At 40.3% G+C, this 7,552-nt stretch overlaps 1 protein-coding gene across 3 annotated transcripts in view; it reads left to right on the top strand.

The window, feature by feature from the left end:
- The first annotated feature begins 821 nt into the window (after positions 1-821).
- Positions 822-7,552, top strand: part of SPARCL1 (SPARC like 1) — a 50,662-nt gene continuing 43,931 nt past the window's right edge. For all 3 annotated transcript variants that reach the window (XM_032400765.1, XM_032400763.1, XM_032400764.1), the window contains exon 1: positions 822-1,221. The gene's annotated coding sequence lies outside the window, so the exon portion shown is untranslated. The remainder of the gene's footprint in view (positions 1,222-7,552) is intronic.

Raw genomic sequence — 7,552 nt, 5'->3', positions numbered from 1 at the left:
GAGCCTGCTTCTCCCTCTCCCACTCCCCCTGCTTGTGTTCCCTCTCTCGCTGTGTCTCTCTCTGTCAAATAAATAAATAAAATCTTAAAAAAAAAAAAGTGCGTAGCACCAGTCTATTTCATGAGAAAACTTCTTCTCATAGACCAGTCATTATACAGGGGGTTTTAGTAAGGATTGGTGATGGAGGAATAATAGTCCATGAACTGCAACATCTCTTTTTTTTTTTTAGGATTTTATTTATTATTTATTTAACAGACAGAGACACAGCGAGAGAGGGAACACAAGCAGGGGGAGTGGGAGAGGGAGAAGCAGGCTTCCCGCCGAGCAGGGAGCCCGACGGAGGGAGCCCGACGCAGGGCTGGATCCCAGGGCCCTGGATCATGACCTGAGCTGGAGGTAGACGCTTAATGACTGAGCCACCCAGACGCCCCAACTGCAACATTTCTGAATCGGCATCCAAATGATCTATAATATGAATGAGTGATGCTTCATAGATACAGACGTTTCTGAAGGTCATTTAAAGAAAGTTGAAAGTATCTGAGTTACCCCGCTTCTATTAAAATTGAGACTGTATTCGTGAAAACGATTTGCAATTAAGCAATGTAAAAATGAGTCTGCTGCAATTATTCTTCTCCCCTTCCTTTAACCCCCACCCCCCAATTTCCTTTAAGAAGAAACAACAGCGGAGTTTCTTTTCAAAGTCTTAAAATAAAAATCCCCAAAAAAGGGATCCTGCTTGCTTTTAGAGTTGTTTGAAAAAGGAAGAAAAATGCGTAAAGAGCCACGTGCTTCTGTTCTGGCCAAGTTATTAGCCTCTGAGAACAAGAGCTAGAGGAGAGGACTGTTAACCCCCTCATCTCAGGCAGAATGAGCTCGTTCCCTGTTGGCTTGCACTGCCTGGAAAGCTTGCACCCTCAGAGAGGCCAGCCTGCCAGAGAACTGCAGGAATCTGCAACAAAAACGATGACAGCCTGAAATATACCCCGGTGCCAACCTCCACATTTGTCTGTCACCTCAGACCCTGACTAGTTGACAGAGCAGCAGAATTTCAACTCCAACAGACTCGAATGTGTTTCTGGGCAGAGAAGCAGAGCTAACGGGGGAAGAGATTTTTTAAAGAGTATTGCATATTTATCAAACTTTTATTTCCTGGCTGTGTGCAAAGAGGGGATTCAACTCCAATTTTGTATCAAGGCTCTGGGTCCAGTCACATCCCTGAAGGTAAATTTTAATAAGTTTACTGTATCATCAAATTGCATTTGTTATACTAATTTGCATGATCTGATGAAGATGTCTAATATTTTTTTCCTAGTACAAAGCCATTTATTTACCAAAAAAAACAAAAACCCACAAACCTTTTGTGTGACTTAGAGAAAAGCTACTTAATAGGAAAGTTTAACTCTCGTATTCATGTTTCCTTTTCTTCTCCAAGATTAAACAGTAAGTAGTAATAAATGATGGTTTTTAATGTAGACCAAGAACATAAATGGAGAACTGTTTTTGGCCAGATTAACATTCAGATCTTGGTGAAGTCTGAATCCGGAAATGGGTTTTTTAGAAATATTTTATTAAATATATTAAAGAAATCATAAGGGATGTAGTTTTTCTCTTAACTTTCAAATCAAAGCATTTTCCATGTTTAAATTACCTGGAATTATTTCATCACCACCATTGTCCCAGTCCGTACTACCTCACATCAATGTAGAAATGGAACATTTTGCTTTTCCAAAAGGTAGGAAAACGCCTATACTACTATAATCTTTGATTATTTTTTAGTTATTATGACTATTATTCCTTTCCTAACTCTGTTTTATACTTTCATGACTAATTGTCTCTTGTCTCCTTCTACCATTTTTTAAGATGCACACACATAAAATTTCTCTAATTCCTAATGATGTCTTATTTGGGGAGGGAAAGGGGTGGGAGGGGAACCAAAGAGCTAAAGAGATTATGGAAACTCCTCTAGTGTAAGGTACTATCATTTCTGGCTCTACTAAAATAAAAAACAGTAATGCAAGTCATGCTCACTCATTCCTCCTAGGTATTAGAGGTCCCCCTGCAGGAGAAAACCATGCTTTCACCTGCAGATTGATGCTGTTGATCCTCTAACCAAGGGGTACTGCGGAAAGAGTATCTCTTTTGCACTGCCTTTAATCTGCAAAGAGGTTAAGTATGTCACCTTGGCATTGTATCTGAGCTTTCCTCTGGCCCACGGCCTAAGTACACTGACTAGAAATGTTCACTCAATCCTACTCAGCAGAAACCTTTTTTTTTTTTTTTAATTCTCCCCTTTCTCTTGGATACCAACTTTTTTTCAGTTCAGAGCTTATTCACCTAAACTTTGATGGTAATGGCTATTGCTAACTATGACTATTTTTAAAAAAAGATACCCCTCTTAGGAAAGATTTAAGTTTATATTTCTGTTCATTCAACAAGATCTAGCAAAGCAAAGCAATCTATTTCATCCACTTATCGTCCAGTCAACTAATGCTACTTCCCACATTTTTGAAAACAATATGTACATGTTATTAATGACTCTTGTTCTTTTTTTCTTTTACGGGATTTCTGTACAGCCATTCAGCAATTACTAAGGCTTCCTTTCCAGGTCTTTTGGGATTCAATCCCCAGTCTTTCTCATGTGCAGCTCCACTTATCAACTACGTAAAAAGACAGTGATGATAGAAAGGAAATGAATGGCGATGTTTCTAGACAACGCCCGAACATTATTCATTTCATTTCCTCTTGACAGCTTGTCATTTTTATTCCATTAATTTGTAACAGTACACAAGCATTGCTATTTAAGTTTAGCACAATGTCCAGAACATGTTAGGGATCTTTTTCCACGAAGAAGAACAAAAACAACTGCTGTTGAAAGACTTCAGGTGCCCTTTTCCTTCACATATCCTTCTGGAACAACCTTCAGTGAAAGAGAAAGGAGCCCCATAAATCCAGAAGAACTTTCCCAATAGGACTGGCAGTCCAAGAGATGCCCAGCTAAGCTGGGGTCTGGTTCATACAGGCCCGCAGGGCATCTTCCACCAAAGGCTCAGCTTGCAATGGTAGTACCAGCTGGGGCTAGCCTGGCTTTTGTCTTGGGCATCAAAAGATGGACAGAACTCTGGGGAACAGAATGTGTGGTCTTGACTGATTGTAGGGAGATGGTGTAGTAAAGTGAGTAAGATCAGGGGCTCTGGAAACATACAGACCTGGTTTATATCTGGGCTTTACTAGGCTCTGTGACTTGGGGCAAATGACTCTTTGAACCTCAGTCCCCTCATTTGTGGAAGTGAGGATCATAAAATTAGTTGCCACCGCAGAGATGTGTGGTGATATTAAGTCAAGAAAACAGCTAGGCCTGGTGCATATGAAGTAATCAATCAATCATAGTTAATATGAAAACACTACCCTACCTATAAGTCCCAACTAGAACTCTGTAAGAAGGGAATTTCCTATAGGTTTTCCCTCAAGGTCTCTTAGTTTACCCATCTATTAAGCAAGTAGTGGTAATAATACCCACAAATGCAGTTGTTGTAGGAATTAAATGAGATTTTTTTAAATACCAAGTATAACACCTGGCAGAGGGGCATGCCATGAGAAAGTGTTCGGTTATGCACTTGAAATTATTTTTCTGCTAACAAAATTGGGGATCAAGAAGGAAATATTCTTTGAATTGTCTTTTTTTACCCAAAGAAATGGAAAAATAAATCTGATTCTACTGTATTCCCCGGGGGGGGGGGGGGGGGCTCAACATGACGTATTTATTACCGTGAGTCTTTTACTCCTTTATCAATTAGTTGCTTCTTAATGGCCAAGTCAAGTGAAACCAAGGGGAGTTTTCTGCTTCAGATTGCCATTAAGAGAGAGAGACGAAATGCTGCTTTGCAGCCAGTTCTGTTTTATTGGCCTAGTTGGACAGGGGAGAAGGCCCCCAACATTTCTCCTTTCTTATCTTTTCTAAAGGAAAGAATAGGGGTTTTGACTTGCTCTGGGGGTATTTTTTTTCCTTTCTCACTGAAATTCAAACGAAAGGGTTTGGGTTTTGTTTTTTGTTTTCGTAAACCTCTCCCCTACGCTCCTCGCATTGAAATGTCAGCTGCTTTTTCTGGCTACATGTAGCAGGAGCAGCCTGTCGTCATAGCAATGAAAGGGTATAGAGAGACTGGAGTTTCATGACCCACTCTGTGAAATAACTCTTAGTCGGCTCTAGAATCCTTCTTTAGAAATGAAGTCTCCAGCCCTGGCTTGTTTCCTTCCTATTATGCAACCAACTTATGTACACCAATTGCAGTAGCTAAATGTTTCCTTTAGAGATTCAATGAATAGGTGCTAAGAAGATGAACAAGAAAGCTACTAAAACAATGACCAGTTTCCTCTGGAGTGCAGGGGAAAAACAACTGGGAAGGCAAAAGAAGAAAGATAAAAATAACCTCCCTTCATAGCACATACTGCACAGCCTGGAATAAATCCATTTTCCAAGTTCCCACTGGCTGCTCCCATCTTCCCGATGCACCACAGTAGAGTGGTTATCCAGGGGGATCCTGGGGCAGGCTGCCTGGGCTCACATCCTGGCACTCTCTAGTCTTATCCCACTTCTTGCCTCCGTCTTCTCATCTGTAAAACAGAGATGATAATAGTCATAAAACTGTTGTGGGAATTTAATGAGATAGTGTCTGTAAGGCTCTTATTCCAATGTCTGACCAGTGGTCAAGGTTGACTATTAGGCTTGCAAGGCCTCAGTTTCCCCTACTTGTTAAATGAGGATAACAGCTAATTCATAAGATTGTTGTAGGGTTAACTGAAATAATGGGTGTACGTGCTCAGTAAGTAGTAGTTCTTTTAATACTTTTCATCGTTATGTCTAACTCTGATGGGAATAGCTTTTTTTAAACTTGGAATTTCCCAATGAGTGAACTGTAATGAATACAGGCCTCAGAATTATCATCATATAAATGTGAACCATTGAATTTCTGAAGAGGAAAAAAAAAAAAGAAAGAAGGGTTTTTTTACATTTATAAAGAATAAAGAAAATTCTCATCTTGATTAACAATAGAGTAAAAGGTTATTAAAACATCTTTTCTTTCATTAAGATGCTTTATATTAAAATTTCTGTTTTAGTTTCTCCAGTGTTGTCCATGTCATGCAATTATGAAAATAAGTAATCTTATGTCTCAGACAACTCAAGTATTCAATGTTCTGTACCATGAGAAATGCCAGAGGTGCTGCAGGACTGAGGATGGAGAGGGGCTGTGCTCTGGTGGCTCTTACTGTGTAGTTAGGGAGACCGTCCTTCAACAAATCATCACATTAATAAGAAGTGCTTATGCCCAAACACAAGGTGACCTCAAATACAAAGCCATCTTTATTTTTCTAATGAAAAGATCCTCAGCCAAAGTCTTTGGCCAACCTAAATGCACAAATGGATAGTATATTGTAATGTATACTTAGGATGCCTAAGATCTACTCACTGAATCCACTCTGTAATTTTCTAATACAGACTAGTGCATCATCAGTCCTCTGCAGGTTGTTTATAACACACTTCTGAAAAATCTGCCAATGCTGCAAATTGGATCCCCAAGCATAAATTCTTTCTATGGTAATGATCTCTATGTATTAATTACTTTATTGCTTTTCCCAGCCCTCTTTCAAGTGATGTAGGAAAGATGTTAGGGTTCGAAGCCGACGGCCAAGAAAGAATTCTTGAGACGTCTTTGGTACAAAGAGGCGATTTTATGAAAGCACGGGGACAGGACCCTTGACAGAAGGAGCTGCAGTGGGCTCATGAGAAGTGGCTGATTATGTGCTTTCAGGTTGGGAGGGGGTTAGGGACAGCACAAGCCTCCAAGGTATTTTGAAAACAAGGTTTCCAGGACCTTGAGGGGGCCAGCTATTGTTAGGAAAAGGTCACTTATTACTGTTTAGTAAAAACAAAATCTCAGTCATGAGTCCCTTCAGATGTATATCGGTGGGTCATATGCTTGGGGGATGATTGCCAACAGGTATCTTGGGGGGTAGAGATAAAGGAAGTTTACAAAGGAATTTTTTTAAGTTAAAGTAGACTTATAGGATCCTGGGGGGTCGGGCTAAGATTGCCTTTTGCCCTTAGCAAAGTGTTAACCTCGAGGCAGCTGAGTCCCTAGAGGAAGGTCACTCTGCCGATTTCAGGGACTTGTCAGTGGGCTGTAGGGAGGAAGGACATTTACTTTCTCTTTTGCCTTTGTTTCCCACATCAGAAGGACTTATTTGAAACCACTTGAGTCTATAAAGTGTGGTTTTCTAAAACTGCAGTTCCAACACTTGCAATAATGAAATCATACCTCAAGAATAATTACCACATCTGCTTGAAATATCTTTATCTCCTTTTTTATTGTCAAGATGACCGCCTTAAGCATGACAAAAATAAGCATTGCTTGAGATCCTTTCAGGCTGTTTTCCTGAAATGGTACTTTGTTGTTCAAAATGAAAGTCATTGAGACAGTGGTCTTTAATGTGAGAGATCTCGGAAGCACTAAAATATAAGGCAAGTCCCTCCTTTTCATAGCATAATTCCGGGGGGTGAAAAATTCACGGTATATTTGAATATGTAGTATGTATAATTATATGCTGAAATAAGCATTAAGAGGACAAAACACCTTTGTTCTAAGAAAGTATGTAAGGAGCCTGACCCCTGCCGAAGGTCAGTGACCGCTTTCCCTGATCTGAAGCTAAATCGATATTACTCTCTGGTGTCTCTGTGTGTGCTTGTGTGCATGTGTGTGTGTGTGTTGGGTGGTGGTGGTTGGGGTGAATGGGAGCTGGCAAGAGAATTCTGAATGTGACACCTTGTGCAAAGACCCTGTAGCAGGTGGGATCATGGGCTATTTGAGGAACAGAGAGAAGGCCAGCTCCTGGGAGAGCAAAGAGCAGAGCAACAGGAGATGCAAATCCTAAGCAACTCTCCCCATGATGCCCTTTTGCCTGAGCACTAAGTGTTTTTATCCTCTGCTTGATTCATATTTAATGTGTATCTTTACTGTCTCTGTCAAATTCTGGTTAGACTCAATGCCCCAACTGGCATTAACCATGTTTATCCCTCACTCGGCCCCACATGGTAGTAGGTTGGATTAGGAAGAATGACAGCCAGTTGAAGGTCAGAGCTCCAGAAAATCTGTATCATTCACAGGGCTAGGACACCTTGATGTAGATGGTGACTCAGCAGAGAACTCAAAATAGAAGAGCATCTTTTTTGTAATCCTTCAGATAACTGTAATGTCAAGCTACAGAGCTCTCCCAAGAGACTCATTAATACCTTAAAAGCCCTGAAGCATCAGTGTTAACTCTGGATCAGGTGACCATATGCGTATGTCAGCTGAAATGACTGAAGGGTGACTGAAGGTTTCCTCTCTAATAACAAAGCCTTTGGCTATCTTGTAAAGACGGGGTGAAGGAAAACGGTCTGTTTGAGTTTGATTATGAAAATCCTAGGATAATCATTTTGTTTACTACATTTCCCTGAAAGGAAAATTTTCCATAGTTATAATAATTACTAAAAATAGCAGCCTACAGTCTTCCTCTG

Source organism: Phoca vitulina, unplaced genomic scaffold (genome assembly GCF_004348235.1).
Source record: "Phoca vitulina isolate PV1807 unplaced genomic scaffold, GSC_HSeal_1.0 scaffold3, whole genome shotgun sequence".
NCBI lineage: Eukaryota > Metazoa > Chordata > Mammalia > Carnivora > Phocidae > Phoca > Phoca vitulina.
This window is presented reverse-complemented; position numbering and strand designations above follow the sequence as displayed.